Below are 17,687 nucleotides of genomic sequence, written 5' to 3'. Positions count from 1 at the left end.
TCTGCCGATCAAATTGGCAACAATAAAAATAAAAAATTACCAAGAACTAATGGTAAGGTATGGGGCGAAGGGAACTCTTGTCCACTGCTGGCAGATCTGTAAATTGGCACAGCCCCTCTGGAGAGCAGTTTCACACTCTCTAGTGAAGTGGGAGACGCACATGTATTATAACTCAGCAATTACATTTCCCCGAGAAATGGCCACATGTGCCCAGGGAGACATGTACAAGAATGTTTATAATAGCACTGTTTGTGATATTGAAAAATAGAAAACAATAGAAATTTTTCTTTTTTTCTGAATTTTATTTAAGAGAATAAATCAAGAAGTTGTATTACTCAAACAGCACTGCAGTATATATTCACTAAAATGGCAGAACAAGAGCCTCTTGTAATAAGGTGGATAATTTATTTTAAAATATCGACTAAAAAAGCAAGTTCCAGATGATCATAAAGTATAATATCTTTAAATTAATTTTAAAGCATGCAGAATAAATTACATGCTGTTTGAAGACAACTCCATCTAAAATAAAATGTAAAAATTTGCATGGGAATTTAAATGCCAAATCTGGAGTAGAAGTTATCTATAAGTAAGAACATTGGAGATGAGATCTGGGAGGAATAAACTGATGATTTCAATTCTATTTTATTTCTTAAGCTTGATAATGGATGCACAAGTGCAAATTATATCATTAAATATATTTTCTTGTGTCAGAAATAGTTTCCTAAGCAATATACTGCTTATTGTACACTTTACTTAAAATTTTGTGCTTCAACTTTGTACTTTTATTTTTCAACTCGGAATCTCCTAGCTTAAGTAGACAATAATTTCTGAACCCCTATCTCTTAAAAACTATTTGTAACCTGTAGTTATAACTGCCCGAAAGAGTTTTAGTGTACACATTTTGGATCAGGATTGCTGACGGTTAAATCTTTTAACCTAAAATTATTTTTCAAACTGAAAAGTGAAGATAATGTTTTTAGACTATTTCTTTTTGCTTTGCTCCATACTGTGTCTAAAAGTTTGCAGATACTGCTTTTTTTTATCACTTCTGAAGAGAGAGACACCGCCTGAGAATTAAGGAGTTTCTCAGTTCTGTTCACATAAACACTGAATTAGTTGTCCTACAGTTTCTGCCTGGAAAGTAGCTGACTGATGCTCCAGGGGGCTCACGGGTGTTCCCAGGACCTTTGCCATTCTCAGTGTTATCACCCCAGGAGATTCTACCTTAAATGTTGTCAATCCTGGCTTTTAATTCCACTTTACCTTGCCTGTTCTCTGTTCTGTTTCTGTTAATGATTTATTCACCCCAGCAGTTTTAACCAAGGTTGGTAAAATTAACCATATGACTATAAATGGCTTCTTTTTACACACACTCACTTTATAGTATAGGTACCACCTGGCATACTCCTTTAGGGGGAAAAAAATCTTTCTCTTATTTCCAGCTACTCAAACATTTAGAGTAACATACCAAAGATCATCTAGAAAAACAGTCTGGTAATCTAGCACAATCTTGCTTCCCCTTGACATTCTAATATCATCCTAAAAATCCTCTAGACACATGGGTAGGCTAAAGCCATGTCTGCCATGTCAGTGTAGTTGTAGTTGTTCTAATGATAATGTAGTTTGAAAAATGATACTTAATAGTACAGTGGGAAAAAAAAATCCAGTATCCTTTAGTATTGTTGCATAGAAAAGGCTACAAAGAATAAGAGACAAAAACAATCCTAACTGAAGATGGGTATTTGCCTATCATTCAGAGTCCTGCAACATTCTACTAATGATACTATGTTATGGAGTAGGAATTCCGTCTGGTCCTTCAGCACACTTTTCTCTCTTATGCTCTTAAAGTTTCTAACCTCCTATTAAGTCCTAATTGCTATAGAAAGTCTTCTTATATACCTACCTGACCACAAAGGATCATCAAGTAAAGGTGAAAATTCCAGCATATTTATAAGTCTTCACTAACGGATATGGTAAAACAAATTTTAATTTTAGAAGTCAAGTTTTTGGCTAAATTGTTTTTCTAGTAGACTTATATTTTAGGCTATTTTAATTACCATAATTTACAAGTTACTAATTTTACATAAAATTATTCTCCAGTATTTCTGAAAAGTAAAATAAAACTTGAAATTGGCATGTATGACTGTTATCAGTCAGAATTCTTGTTAACAAAAAAATAAAACCTGAAGTAGAAAGTAGTTGTTAAAATGATAGATATTTCACAGAATTTTTCAGTCTGAGGAAATAAATTCTAGACTGAGATTCTAGAAGTGACTTTCCAACCCACACTGTAGAACTGACTCATTAAAAGAGCTATTTCCCTCCCCTGCCATGAATAGAAAGCTACAAATCAGGAAGCCGTTCTACTCCTGCAGTTTCAGGTCTTTCACTGGCATCAGCACATGATATATGTGGTACCCTAGTTCTTTTTCCATTTATCTAATCAAAATTTCCCTTGGTTGCATGTAATTGGTGGAATCTAAATTTCACATCCAAGCCTTAGCAGAGAAAAGAGGAAGTGATTTCTCTAAGTGTGGGGGAGTGGTTTGGGGGGGACTGTATTGGAAGGGCAAGTAAAATAGGACCGAGTGAAATGTAAAGAGAGTAACCCAAACGTGTAGGCAGTTACAGTCTTCCAGATCAGATAGTCATCACTACAGACACCCACCACAATTCCAGTATCGAAACAGCAGTAGCAGTATCCTACAACATAATATGTTACAACTGTACACATATAAATAAAAATATGGTCATCCCTTCCCACAAAAGACAAAGTTCCCAGTATCATCAATCACTGAATATAGCTTCAAGTCTAGGATTTCTAATCAATAGAATTTAATAGAATCTCTCCAATTTATTCACGGACTTATCTCAATATCCTCTAAACTACGTATTTAGGAATAAGATGAACCTCAATCAGTACAACCTATATAAATAAAAAGTAGAAGAGTGTGTTAAAAAAATTAATTAATACAGCTAATCCATGAGTTATTTCTATGGCCTTTATTTCTTCAACTTTTCACAAGGCGAAAATTACTATTTAAACAGCTTTTCTTGTTTTCTGGTTTGATATTCCCTTTGCTTTCAGTTAGCACTTCACTTGACCAGGACTATTTAACTGGTGGGATGTCTAAACTTTCCTGATGATTATGAACCTGTCTTAATAATACTATATGGTATTGCTGTTATCATGCACTACCCTTAAGCACTACATGTGGAATTTCTTGAAGGTGCCTTCGATCTCCCATGTTTGCATCTTATAACAGTAACAGTATTGCTCTTTGTTAATCAGCAGCAATAATTCCAGACTTGAGAAGTCTCTCTTTTCCTGTTTAACTCAATGACATGAGAAGCCCCAAAGGGCCACTTTGATGGTTAATTTTATGTGTCAACTTAATTGGCTTAAGAGATGCCCAGAGAGCAGATACAGCATTATTTGTAGGTGTGTCTGTGAGAGTATTTCTGGAAGAGATTAGCATTTGACTCAGTAGATTGAGGAAAGAAGATTCAGCCTCAACAAAGTGGGTGGGCATTATCCAATCCTTTGAGGGCCCGCATAGAGCAAAAGGTGAAGGAAGGGCAAGTTCTTTCTCTCTCCTCTTGTGCTGGAACATCCATTTTTTGTTGTCCTTGAACATTGGAGCTCCTGATTCATAGGGCTTTGGCTTCAGATTGACATACACCATCAGCTCCCCTGGTTCTCAGACCTCTGACTTTGAGCTGAATTGTACCACTGACTTTCCTGATTCTGCAACTTGCAGATGGAATACTGTAGGATTTCTCCATAATCACATGGGCCAGTTCCTGTAATAAATCTCTGTGTGTGTGTGTGTGTGTGTGTGTGTGTGTGTGTATATATATATATATATATATACATATATTAATAGTGTATATATATATTAATAGATAGATATTAATATCTCCAATTGATTCTGTTCATCTGAAAAACCCTAGCTAATATTACCATTTAGCAGTCACAGATTGTAAATTCAATAGAAACATGTTTTGAATCCTCTGATGGAAGGTTTTTATTTTTTCACTACTATTGTAAGATCTTTAAAATAATGGAAGTCTAAATGTTATATGTAAGAAAATCAATATTTTGAAAATTGGCCAGAAATTCTTATTGGAAACTGCCACTCTAGCTTGTAATCCTTGTTCCCTTGGGTCTGTATTTCTAACTCTGGGAGGAATGGCACTATTTACTCATCTTTTGTTCAGAGCCTATGTCCCATATCCCAAACCCAAAGTGTCATCCCCCTTAGAACATCTTAACTGAGTGTTCTATAGAATGTTCCACGCTTTCAGGCCAGCTGTTTTTGGGTGATGAGGAATATGGTAAAACTAATAACCTTATAAGCATGAGTTTATTTTCTTTTTTCTCTTTCTATAAGAATAATTTCTTCATCAAAGAAATATTCTGTGAGATATATAAGTGAATGAGGATTCAGTAAAGATGCAAATGGTGGCAGAATGAGGGTGAGGAAGGAAAATCCACCTCCATAATCCATCCCTTCACTGGTAAGTGAAAAGAGGGTCCCTTCCATGGTGGATAATATTCAATATAATCAACCTGCCAATGATAGGCAGGCTGGTCCCTCCACAGTATGGTGCCACGTGAAAGGCTCTGAATTGCAGATAGCTGGGTCCTGTCAAGTCATTAAGAACCTCATCGTAGTGGTAGCCAAGTCAGCTTTGGTTAAGGAAAAGAAAAAAAAAAAAACAGCAAAACATATTAATGAGCCCACGCATTGCTTCCATTCTTGCTACATACATTCTGTTCATTAGCCCACTTAGTAAGCAGTGTAGTAGTTGAAGAAAAGTCTTACTAACATCTACAGGGTAGATCATTTTGTCACTTGGTTATTGGGACGTTTTTTGCTGTGAGTATCACTTAATGAGCATTCACTTAAAACATGCATATTTTCAGTCCGGGTCTACAATGAAAATTTCTTCATCATCCACATTTCTTTCCCAAACTTCCTTGCCACCAGTATTACAATCTTGGTTCTTCCAAGTTCCCAGATATGTTTGTGGGCTTAGGGATAAAGTAATTACACAATAAATGCTGAGGTGATTACAGAAGGACCAGGTGAATGAATGAATAAATAAATGAAGCAATAAATTTACTCAAATCATACAACAAATAGGAAGCATGCAATTCTAAATGAACTGTTGGATCTGCCACAAGTTACTGTTTAACTTTAGATAAGTCTTTTTATAGTAACTTAGGCTCTTCATATTAGATAAAATTACATAAGGATATCCAGTGTATATAGACAGAATAAAAATTATTTGAGGAGAAAAGGGAATATGAACTAAATTTTTATCTTTCTGATATACTACAAACAAAAAGTGAGCTCACCAGTATTAGGATTTAATATTTTAGACGAAGATTTTTGCCACATTACAAAGGAAAAATAGTTGTTTTTAAGTTGTATCAACGGCCTTAAGACCATAGTATAATCAGAGACTATCTCTTCAAATAACATCACTCTTGATACCATTAATTGACATTACTGTTTTCTACTGAAGCAATGTATTTTAAACACATTTTGAAAATACTCATGATTCAATGCAGTATACCATCTTCGTTTAAAAACAACTTTTTTTTTTCTGGAGAGATTCAGAAAATGGTATTTATTGCTGGGAATGAATATCATTTGATGAGAAATTTATCATTAATAATGGCAAATACTAACTGGGTATTAGTACCCAGTTAAAATAATCCCTTAAAAAGACTCATTAATTATAACTTATACACAGTTTCCTTTTCATAAATAGTTTCAGTGACTCTTTGTATCTCTAGAATATCATTCATGTTGCCATATAGTTAATTGAATTGGAAACAAATTCAAGCGAATGAAATGATAGAAAGAATGACTTATTGATCGTGATTGTCTTCACATTCAACATCACCATTGTTTGTCTTAGGTTCACAGGTATGTCACTTTAGATTTTTTTTTTTTATTTTGTTGTTTTTTGTTGCAAGAATGAATTAGATGTGTTTTTAAAACTGTATAACTGGTTAGAAGAAGCAGTAGTTACGTGATTTTTCTGCTAATGTTAGTGATGTACGATAAGGCTCTAGCTGTTTGCTGTAATTGAGCGTTAAGAAACCAATATATCAAGAAAATATTAGATCAAATTAATCAATACTGAAACACAGGGAGACTATAGCTTGAAATGATTTTGACTGCTATCTAGGATAATTCATCTACATTTGTTATGTTAGTAAAATTTGCAGTAAACAATTTTCTCCCATAAATGGAAAGATTAATTGCAACGTTAACCAAATCTCTTTCATGTACCGGATGAATCCCTTTTTCTTTTGTTGAGAGTGCATTAATCATTGGAGATGAGGGTGTGCTAGAGTCTAATTAGTAACTAGATAATGCTTATAATGGGTTTTCTTCAGACTCATGCTGCTTAATTTTCTACCTTGATCCTACCGTGTGTGTATCTCATTGTAAAGAGGTAAATGGGGCAAACTAGATAAAAAAGCAGCTGGCAGCAAGAGTTAGCTATTAATATCCATGCTCAGCTAATGAAATATCACAAACCGCTACACTTTATGTGTATCATCTCCCATATAAGCCTGCCACACCAGATGGAAAAAAATAATTGCTCTTTCAAGGAAAAGAAGGTTATTTTGGATTCTATAAGGAATCATTTCAGAAGTGTGATTCCATCTCATTAATGGCAGACACTGTTAATAGTAAAGACACTATTATCTGTGCTAGTTAATATGACTCTCTCTGGAATTCGGGACTTTAATTAGACTGGTAAAGAATCAACCCTTGCACTACTGGCACTATAGAATGTTTTTATTTATTAATCACTTACATGAGTCAGTCTTCAGTTTTGCATTAGTTATATGTTCTGTAAGTAAAACCCATGCTTGTTTCTGCATTCATTGTTATTTTGAGCCCAGCATATATTAATAAATGAAGTAAGGAATGCAATCATGCATGCCATGACTTCTTCAGGGGGCGAAAACAGGATAATCACCGCAATTCATGCAGAACCAGGATCCTTACTTGCTTCCTCATTCTGAGATGATAGTTAATATTCATTACAAACTTAACTAGTGGTAACAGCAGAGGGCAAGGGTTTCTTTTTATAGACTTTCATTCTGTTTTGAGGCTGACAGGTATTATGTTTCAAAATTCATGGCTCCATCAGATTTCAGAGTAGCATTATCGGTAATTCTGTAGAGTCATGAAATGTACAGTTTTTTTATCCCCTAAGACTCTAAATCTTGTTCTTCCTATTTTTGTACTTTCTGAGTAAAATACCAGCTCTACAGTTGATTTCTTCTCTCCTATATATGCATGAAAGACTCAGAAAGAACCAGAATATCATGAAATGATTATACCCTCTTTTACTTTTATGATCATTTAAACAGAAAATGCACGTTTGTAACGCATCCTCCATTGTAAAATACAGTTTTACAGATATTATTTTAATTTGTTCTCACACTTCTCACTAAATGACAAGGACAGGTAATACTAATTCAATTTTAATAGGACATAGGGCTCATAGGGCAAAATTAATGAATCTGTCTTAAGTTGAATAGCTAGTAAGTGTGAGAGTCAAAATTTCAACTCAGTTCTCCAGGTTTTCAATCTGGTTCTCTTCCCTTTATGAAATATGGAGTTTTGGTTGTTTTTTTGTTTTGTTTTGTTTTAGATGGTCATCATTAAATAGACTAATCAAATTATCGCAGGCTTCTAGGTAGCACTCAATTGTTTCATCATTTGAAATTAAGCAGTGTTTAAAATTTGGCTCAGTAAAACTCATTTGTATCTTATTTGATTAAAAGCTTTTAACATACATACTCATACAGTAAGCATATGTATGCTTACCCAGTGAACCATATATGTATGTGTGTATATATATACACACACACACACACACACATATATATATACACACACACACACACAGCCTACTGCCACTGAGTATGTGAAGGAAAATCTGGGCTGGTCTAACAAGATAACTCACAAGTCTAGGAATGTGAAGGAGAGGCTGGGCTGGTCTAACAAGATAACTCTCAAATCTAAGTATTGGAAAACTGATTGATCTGAGTTCTGCTAGACTAACTTGTAAATCTAGGTTAATTAGTGTTGGTTTGCTGTTCATGTTTTTTTGCTAGCCAGCTGGATTTTCAAAGATACATATCTGGCTTTGGATGTTGGTTTGCTGCCTCCCTACCTCCACTTTTGTGATGATAATGCTGCTAAAGTTGTTCCATGCCTATTGGCCGAATACCCCAAGCTTGTACTTTACCCTATAAAGCCTCATGCGCACGTCTTGGAGGTGCTCAGAGCTTCAGAGCAGAAGCCCCTCTGAGCCCACCGGCGTAATACATCTGAGTGCTCCAACCCTCCGAGTGGTGCTTGTTTCTTGACTGGCCTGTCGTTTCCGTAACAAGTATGGTGAACTCTTACCCAGAACAAACCTAAAACAAACGAGAAAATGTCTGTACTTCTTATATTCAAATTCCCCACTAGAGGAGGATCTAAGGAGACAAAGGCAAAAACAAACAAAGAAATAAATACATTATAACTACATGACTAGCTTTTGTGTAAATTCCGTTAAGCAATATTATGCTACATACTAAAATAAAACCCTGAACAACTTTCTAGAAATAGTGCCTATAAATAAATTGTGTCACCTGACATTTTCTTAAAAGTCCTCTTTGTAAAATGAGAGTTGTGCCTCGTGTTCTAGTGTATATAGCTAAGGACATTTTAGGATTTGTCTGATAAGTGAACACCATCATCTGAGTGAATACCTCACCCATTTTGGCATCTAAACACGTGGCTTGAGGGAAATCCCAGCACCCATACGTTCATAACTCTTGCTGTTAATTTTGGCACCGATAGATCCTTCACGTCTGTGTGATACCAGATTTTCAAGTTCCGAGTGCTTTGTATGTGCTAGGAACATTTCATACAGCACAGAGACACTTCCCGTTTTTCAGACAGAGAAACCGAGGTTTGGAAAAATGAAGCAATTTACCAAAAATTCTACACCTAGGAACATCAATGAGCACAGATCTCTCTGACTGTAAAAGTCTTGAACTTGCCCTGTGTCCACAGTACTGTTGCTGAAATAATTTACTCACTCTCCAGCTTCTTGCTGTCTGATTGGCCCTGGGCAAATTTCTGAATGTGGAAAAATAAAAATGGTACAAAACTACTTCTCTTTTCCAATTTTTTTTTCTTCATATTCTTTGATCCCTAAAGAGGTTATGATTTAAAGAGAAGATAAAGTGCAAGATGTTCTGGAAGGTGCAAAGCTGAAATTATGAGAAGTTAATACAGAAGGGAAATTCTGTATTACCAGCATATTTCCTAAGTCTTTGAGGATATTCATGAAACATCTTTCATGTTATAGAATGTTCTACACTAAACAATGTAGCTATTGTGATATTTTGCATATGACTTATGAGCCTTTTAGGAAATGCTTAAACTTGTCCGCAACCTAAGGAAAAAGTATGAAAGACTTGACTTTACAGATGGGAAAAACTAAGGCCCAGAGAAGTTAATGGATTGCTTAAAATCATAGATCCAGAATTCAAATGCTACTCTTTTTGATTTAGATACATATGTTTTTAACTACTTCATTTCATTGCCACTGATCTTAATTGTAGTGTCAAGCCCAGTAGGGTATTGTTTTCATTAGATATTTTTATGAAGAAAGAGCCGGGCTGGGCTAACAAGATAACTCACAAATCTAAGTATCAGAATACTGATCTGAGTTCTGCTGAACTAACTCGTAAATCTAAGTTAATTAGTGTTGGTTTGCTGTTCGTGTTTTTTTTTTTTTTTTTGCTAGCCAGCTGGATTTTCAAAGAGATATATCTGGCTTTGGAATGTTGGTTTGCTGCCTCCCTGCCTCCGCTTTTGTGATAATGATGCTGCTAAAGCTGTTCCATGCCTATTGGCCGAATACCCCTTGTATTTTAAAGCTTGTACTTTACCCTATAAAACCTCATGCGCACGTCTTGGAGGTGCTCGGAGCTTCGGAGCAGAAGCCCCTCTGAGCCCGCTGGTGTAATACGTCTGAGTATGCCAACCCTCCGAGTGGTGCTTGTTTCTTGGCTGGCTTGTCGTTTCCGTAACAGCTTAAAGTTCACTTTAGGTTTACAAACAGGTAAACCATTTCAGGAATGCTCTTCGGAAATGATCAAATCCCAACAGACAATTAAAAATATTTCAGTAAAAAAGAATGTGGGTAAAGGAACAAGAAATAAAAAATCAATTATTTAAATTATGTAGCAGAAACAAATTAGAGAATTAAAATCAAGTTTCAAGAGTGCCTTCTATCTGTCACGTAAATAAGGGCACCCCCCCCACACACACACACAGAGATCAAAGACTATAGACTTATCTTTTACAGGATGTCAAAGCAGTCTTAGGTAAGTTTAGCCACAAAGAATTACAGTGTCAAAGCTGGTATTTGAAGGAAAGCAGATTCTTTAGATACGAAATGTCACTGAAGAAATCCCATACCCACTGTCAGAATCCCCTTGCCTAGAAATTGTGATCAGAGCATCACTCCTTTATTTACAAAGCTGAAGTTCTATTGTCTCAACCTTCTGTCAGTCACTTCAGTCAAAGGTTTTTGCTTATGCCGTATCACTCAACTGAAAGGTATTCTTTTATCTTTCAGTAACCACCCAACCACATTCCATGAAAATCTCTTGAAATGCATTCTGGTGATAAAGAAATGGAGTGAGGTTCGTCCCCTTCTAGAAGAATTTCTTCTAGTATCTAATCTTATCATGCATTGCCTATTCTAGTCCTTCTAGGATTTTTTTTAATTATTATATTAGTTGAGGCTCAACATCTATGCTACTCAGATGAGGAAAATATGTAGCTTTATTTTTGTCGACTGAAATAAATGCGCAGCCTAAAAGCTGAGAGTTACGTTTCATTTGGCGGGAGGACTCCAGCAGGGATGACAGCCCCTCAGATCGCTCTGAGGGACTGCTCCCAAGAGGTAGGGGAGGAGCTAGGATATATAGGAGCTTTACAAGAAAGACCAGGTAGTGGGAACAATAAAAGATTGCTTGTTATCTAAAGAAAACCAGGCATCTCAAGTTCAAGAATTGAGTGCTTTTCTATGTATGGGAGGAAGCAAACATTTGGGCTCATTGAATTCATTCCTTTGACAAGCACCTAGCTATCTAGGGCCAGTGTCCTGTCCTTTGTTATTCTGAGTCCCTCAGAGGGCACCACTGTGAGCGGCTGCAGAGGCTAGGCTGCAGGCTTGTCTTCCCTGGGGGGTGGGGGCAGCAGCTGATGACTTGATGGCTTCAGCATTCTTTGTTTACTGATGTGGTTTGCAGTATTTTTCGTTCACATTTTCTGTAACAGATATTATCTTTTTCTAGAATCTACATTCCTGCTCAATAATCAGGGAATAACAAATCAACAAACAAATAAATAAGAAAAGTTACAATTATAGGTAAAGTCTCCTATCTTTTTATTTAAAACCATCTCTTCCAGGTTAATTTACTATCTCTCTCTTATCTGAGCTCTGCCTGGCTCTTGCAACTGAATCCAATGAATTAAATATTGTTTGATTTGTAGAAGCATCGTCAAAGTCATTCTAGAGTAGTTTTACCATTTGCCAAATCAAAGCTTTTCTAGGGGCAACAAATGATGATTTTCAGAGCTGGAATAAGGCAATTCAAAGTAGGTTTAAGTTTTAGTGTCACAGAAAATGCTCTCATTTTTCAGATCTTTTTTCCTACTTTGTATTATGGGTCAAAACTTGCCTCTGTCAAAACTGTATGTCTTCTTTTACTCTAAGTGATATAATCCCATCAAAAGCTTAACTTGTGTAGCAACTTTTCAGTTGTTTTGGTTCTAATATATTTTAATAACATGGCATAGTATTCTACCTGTCTTTTTTCCAATCTCCAAATAAAATGTACATTGTTCATCATCCATGAATTATGTAGAAAAATAAAACTTCTAGATATAACCACATGCATATAAATTAAACTTTGAAGGTACATAGAGAGCTCTTTAATATACTTTCTTTATAAATGTGTGTATAAGAAACATATGTTAGAATCTATTTAGCAGGTAAACAAATGACGAATTTAAAATTACTTTTCAAAAATGCAAGTTTTTAATAACATGTATCAAGTGTTACAACTTTGAATACCAATAGTCTTGTGGTTTATTTAGAGAAGAAAGTTAATTTCTCAGATCACTTCACTCATCTGCAAAATGAAAAATGACTTGATTCTCATGGATGTTGTTAAGTTAAAACAATGTCAGTAAAGCATTTTTAGATTTACTTTGTGTTATAGATTTTAGAAACTGAGGATCTCTGTAAGTGAGAAGAAAAAGGGAAATGCTTTTTGTGAAGAAAATCAGGAAATGGTTGGTTCCTTCCATGCATAGCAGTCTGCTGCCTTTGTGTCAACCTGATATTTTTTCAAGTCCCATTTTTCCCCCTTTCTCTCATTTTGAAGCTCTCTGACATTTGGGTTTCTGACTTGAAAAAAAAATAGTTAAGAAATGGTCAGAAGATTGAAGATTTTGAAATAATGACAATTTTCATATGTTAGAAAGAGTTTCAAGGATCAGAAGATTGGTATAAATATATAGACAATGAAGGAAACTTGAAATTCTCAAATAACTTGTTTTTGTTCATTTTCAGGTGTTTGTCAATTTTTCCCTTTCCTGGCTTTTCTTCTCTTTGGTGTAAGAAATTTTTAAAATGTGTGTATTTTTATGTGTGTATATGTGCATGATGCCTGTTTTTCTTAAAGAATTATAGTATTCTGGTATAATTAAATTCTTCAGGCATTAAATAACCTTGTAAAGAAAGCAGAAGCTGGCTATAAATATATACTCACACAGCAAAAACATGATTATTATTTAAATGTGCACTTTTAATTGCATGAAATAGGAACTTGATTTTTAAAATACTTGTAAGATCTGTTTGTGTGAGTCATTAATTGAGTTAATTCCAATGAACAAAAATACAAATGTTTGTCTGTGTTTTTCTCCCCCCCTTACCAATATTACGTTCATGCAGGCTATGAAGGTACTTTTACATCCTGATATTTAAAATAAAGATGTACTATGCTATAAATTGACTACCTAGAAACATTCTTAATATTGGCTCAATTATGCAGTTAATAAATTGAAGTCCTCTGGAGAAAACTAGGATTAATCACCACTTTTAATATAACATTAGAGAAAATTTAATTTAAAAAGAAAAAAAGTTTTGTCACCTGAGAAATAGTTTTTGGTGGCTTTGGGAGTGGAAGGATTTCTAGGGTGGTAGAAAGAAGTGTCTCCATCTACCTTGAATATCTTGTTTTGCTCCAACAAGTCCGCCTTTACTGTGATTTTTTTTACAGGGTTGACTTACATTCAATGAATTCATTAGATCATGACTTAATTTACACAGAGACTATTTCTGGGAAACAATTTGTTGACCCAAACTGACGCTAAAAATCGCCAAATTGCAAAAGGGCACTGCCATATAGTGAGTAATCCATGTGATGAACTGAAACCATGTGTGTGAATGTGGATGTGGATTCTCCAGCCCAGTAAAGCCTTCAGATGGCAATTCTCGCTTATCATCCTGACTGCAGCCTCAGGAAATACCCAGACCAGGGCTATCCAGTTAGGATGCTGTCAGATTCCTGACGCTAACAAATTGTGTGAGATAATAAATAAGGTTTTGTTTGTTTGTTTTAAACAGTTAAGTTTTGGGATAATTTGTTACATTGAAGTAGATAACAACTATATCACACATATAAAGCATAAAACATTTATAATATATTAACTTTTTAATATTTTAAATGACCTGTGAGAAATTGTCATGTCTATGTTTTGAAGAAGACTCTCAAGATTGTAGTAGAGGTTAAGTATGCCCATTCTAGAAGGCTTTCACTCTATTATAGTTGCCTCTCCTATCAGCTATTAAAATAAATTATTACTTTAGAAGAGCTCAGGCAGTTGAAGTAAGGAAGAGTCTGAAGGCATGTGACAGAACACGGATGATACCACCCTTTTAAAGTAAGGAGTTACAAGCTTTTCCATTGAATAAACTGATAATTTATTACAGAAAATCCTAGAATCTGCTTTTAAGTTTCCAGAGCAATATACAGAAACACAACATTATGGAATATGTATATCAAAAAAAAACAGATTGCAGCAGAAAAATCTGATTTGCTGTAGAATTAAAAGTATACATAATGAGTTCTGTTTGCATAAAAAATATACCTTATTTTCGTAAGTATATGAAAACAAGAAATCACATTTATCAATCTCTCTAATCTTTACAAATTTAAACATTTTATGTAAATACGAGCTAACTCAAATCATTCATTCTATTTTGGATGGCCATTCACTTGTAAATTGAAAGGCTGCCATGTAAATATATATAAAAGAGTTATAAATCAGAGGGAAGCAGGATGTGTATGAATATGCAAATTGCATGGAAACTTGAAACTCATAGTATTCCACTAATCCAATTACCAGGAAGCTGATTGCCAATCTGATTCAAATATGTGAAGATGGCTGCCTCGTTAAAGTTAATGGCTCCCTCTGGCTAGAAATGAGTGGGGTTACCAACTGTTAAATTCTGGTAGCCCAATCAAAAATGTGTTAGCAGCCATCTAAACATAACTATTAGAACTGAGTATGAAGTACAGCCCTTTCTTATAGCTAAGACTCTGAGAATAAAACGAGGAGGTGACAAACACGACTCCCTTGATGCGGCAATAGATGGCGTCAAAAGATTTTCTGGCAAAAGAGGGTAAAAGGTGTGGTATAAGGAAAGCTTCATTTCATTATATTATATAAAACTGAGAACATTACAACTGACAGAACAGAGACTCTTTTTTTTTTTCTGCAGTTAACCTCTCTTTTCATGTTTATGAAGTGCTAAATTGAACATTTAAAAAATACAATAAAAGAATAATAATACATCAAATGAAATTTGGCATTTTACAAAGTCTCCAAGTACTGTTTTAACATTCACAAAGCATTCATTTAAACACTTTAGAAAACATTAACAAAACGTATATGTCTTGTGAAGTGTCATTTAATAAGATAATCATGCTTGTAGAGAAGTTTCCGAGTTTGGTGAATTAATAAAATCTGTGTCCATCAAGCTTATTTCATAAATTAATTTGTTTCACTGAAAGGTCCTTTTTTCCCCTTAATTAACAGCGTCATCTGAAGTACAGGGACCAAGCTATAATTAATGTGATGGGGATTGCATATTTTAAAAACTCATGGATAAAAATTGCTTTATTCCTGAATCTAGGCATCATTTTAGTTCCTCTGTTAGGCACATAAAAAATAGCAGGGAAATGTATAACCTTCTAGGACAACAGCACAGAATTTTGCGTCTCTCCTGGGATGTGCAAAGCCAGGACTTAAAGCAGCCCTGGGATGTTTCTTACCCTGTAACTGCTTTAGAGTCTTAACTTCAAAAATTGTAAACGAACTTGCATGGCAGAAGAGGAATCAGTTTCAACTGTCTAGAATGTAGTATATTTGCTTGAAACTGGTTTTTTTTTTTAAGTTTCTTTAAAATTAGCATTTGTTGACATGAACAATCAAGATGAAGAAAACAATAATTTTATACTCTGGTGAGCAAAGCATTTAAAGGGTCTACTAGTTTCAGTGACAGGAAAATTGCTGTGCCACTGACAAACATATTACTAGAAAAAGAGTTAAACTAAATTTTACATCAAGGCTCAAGCCAACAAACAAGTTTTCATGTTAGGCTTTGATTGAGAGATGAAACCATGAAAAATCGATAACCTTTTTGAAAGAGTAAAAGATACGATATTAAAGCTATACTTGATATAGAAATGAATCCTGAGAATCTCATATACCAAAAAAGAAAAGATGTTTTTCACTGCCGTTTTCCAAATTTGTGTGTGACTGTTAAAAGTGGAGTGTCTCTGAATAAGACTGAGGTTTGAAACATTCTAATTTGAAATAATTATTTTGAATTTGATGGTGAATAGAATTTCTCACAGGAATTTACATGCCTACTTTTCTTATTCTCTAAACAGGAGTACAGAATTATTTACATCTTTAAGATTGAAATAAGCATCTTGATAAAGTCTGCTTGAGTTCTATTTTTCCCCTAAGTGAAAAGTTTAGGGACAAAATAAAACAAGTAGTTATTCTATAAGCAACGGCTTAAGACAAATAACTTAAATGATGATAGAGCCCTCTCTGAAAATAAAAGGGCACAGAATATTTTAGCTCATTTTTTGTTCTGGCCAGGTGAAGATTATTTTTCAATTACTTGTTCAGAATGAAAGCTTGTGACCCAAACACCTGTGCCAGATTGGTATTTGAGATCACTAATTTGCTGTGCATGCTATCCCTTAGAACAGATGCGGGGGGACAGAAGTGACTGAAACTGCTCTGCTCTGATGGCTGACCAGAGGCTGATGTAGAAAACGAGAAACAGAGGAACAGAGGCTTAACTGAGAATCACTTACTGCATCAACAGTCCATCACGGAACCAGGGTCTGCAAACAAATAGATCGAGAATGTTATCAGTACTTGAAAGCACTAAATGTCTGTGGTAACTGTGGAAGCCACCTTCTCATGTGTTATTGAGAGTTATCATGAGACAGTATAAATTAAACCTACCAAATAATATACAGTGATATTACTTTAGGAGATGCTGTTTGCTGTTGATTTAAGATTATGCAATATCACTGTTAAAAACTTGCATTATCTACCTTGGAATTTATTTCAGCTAATGATTTGATATTCCCAAATAAAGGTGAAAGCGAAGTTAGGTTAACTATTTAGAGAGTTAGGTTAACTATTGTACCTTATGTTGAGATTTTTAATACCTAGAATATTCAATCATACAGAATCTCCTGCAAACCTAAATGGTTAATAAACAGGCAGCAATTTTTGCTTAGAACAGTGGTTTCCAAAGAAGTTTGCATGCAACCCATGGAAGGATGAGCAAAAATATTAGCACTTTTATTCATATTCATCTTTATAACTAAAAACTATAACATAATACAAAAAAAACCAGGATGTTCTAATATTTATCATATTAATTACAATGCTCCTTTCCTTATTTGAAACATCCTGTACTTAGGCAACTGAGTTATCCTAAGAGTGGGAATCTCATAATAGGCAAGATTGACAGTGGCACCCTCAAATTTTATTCATTTCTGTTAAGTTTATTTCATTTTAAACTATATTACTTCCCATAATTGACAGAAAAAAATAAAACCAGTAATGCAAGCACAGAGAATATGGCTGTGTAATTTAAACATATCAAATAATTCTCATATTTCTTACATGAGCTAATTCCCAGCCATGTCACATGGTTAAAAAAAGAAAAAAGAAAAAGAAAAATTCTAATCAGAGGTTACAACTAATAACTCCAAATGCTTTTTAAAAATTGAATTTGAATGGCAACCTTCACTTAAATATTGGAGATGAAGATGAAGATTGTTCTCATGCCCATAAAGAGAGAATTGCTTTGGAATGGACCCACAGTATCTCCATCGAAGCAAATCCTTGACCACAGTTCAGAAAGTTTAAGAAAGCTTGGAGTTCTGGGATTTGTTGAATTTTTATGGAACAGGATGAGAAAAAGTGAGACTTTTCAGGGCATGCTTACACGAGGGAGGCAGGGGCTGG

General features: G+C 34.7%; 1 long non-coding RNA gene across 1 annotated transcript in view; it reads left to right on the top strand.

Annotated features, from left to right (window-relative positions):
* Positions 1-4,436: 4,436 nt before the first annotated feature.
* Positions 4,437-17,687, top strand: part of LOC140700248 (uncharacterized) — a 67,160-nt gene continuing 53,909 nt past the window's right edge. Inside the window, exon 1 of the long non-coding RNA XR_012078614.1 lies at positions 4,437-4,521. This is a non-coding gene — a long non-coding RNA (uncharacterized lncRNA). The remainder of the gene's footprint in view (positions 4,522-17,687) is intronic.

This window comes from Vicugna pacos, chromosome 12, assembly GCF_048564905.1.
Source record: "Vicugna pacos chromosome 12, VicPac4, whole genome shotgun sequence".
NCBI lineage: Eukaryota > Metazoa > Chordata > Mammalia > Artiodactyla > Camelidae > Vicugna > Vicugna pacos.
This window is presented reverse-complemented; position numbering and strand designations above follow the sequence as displayed.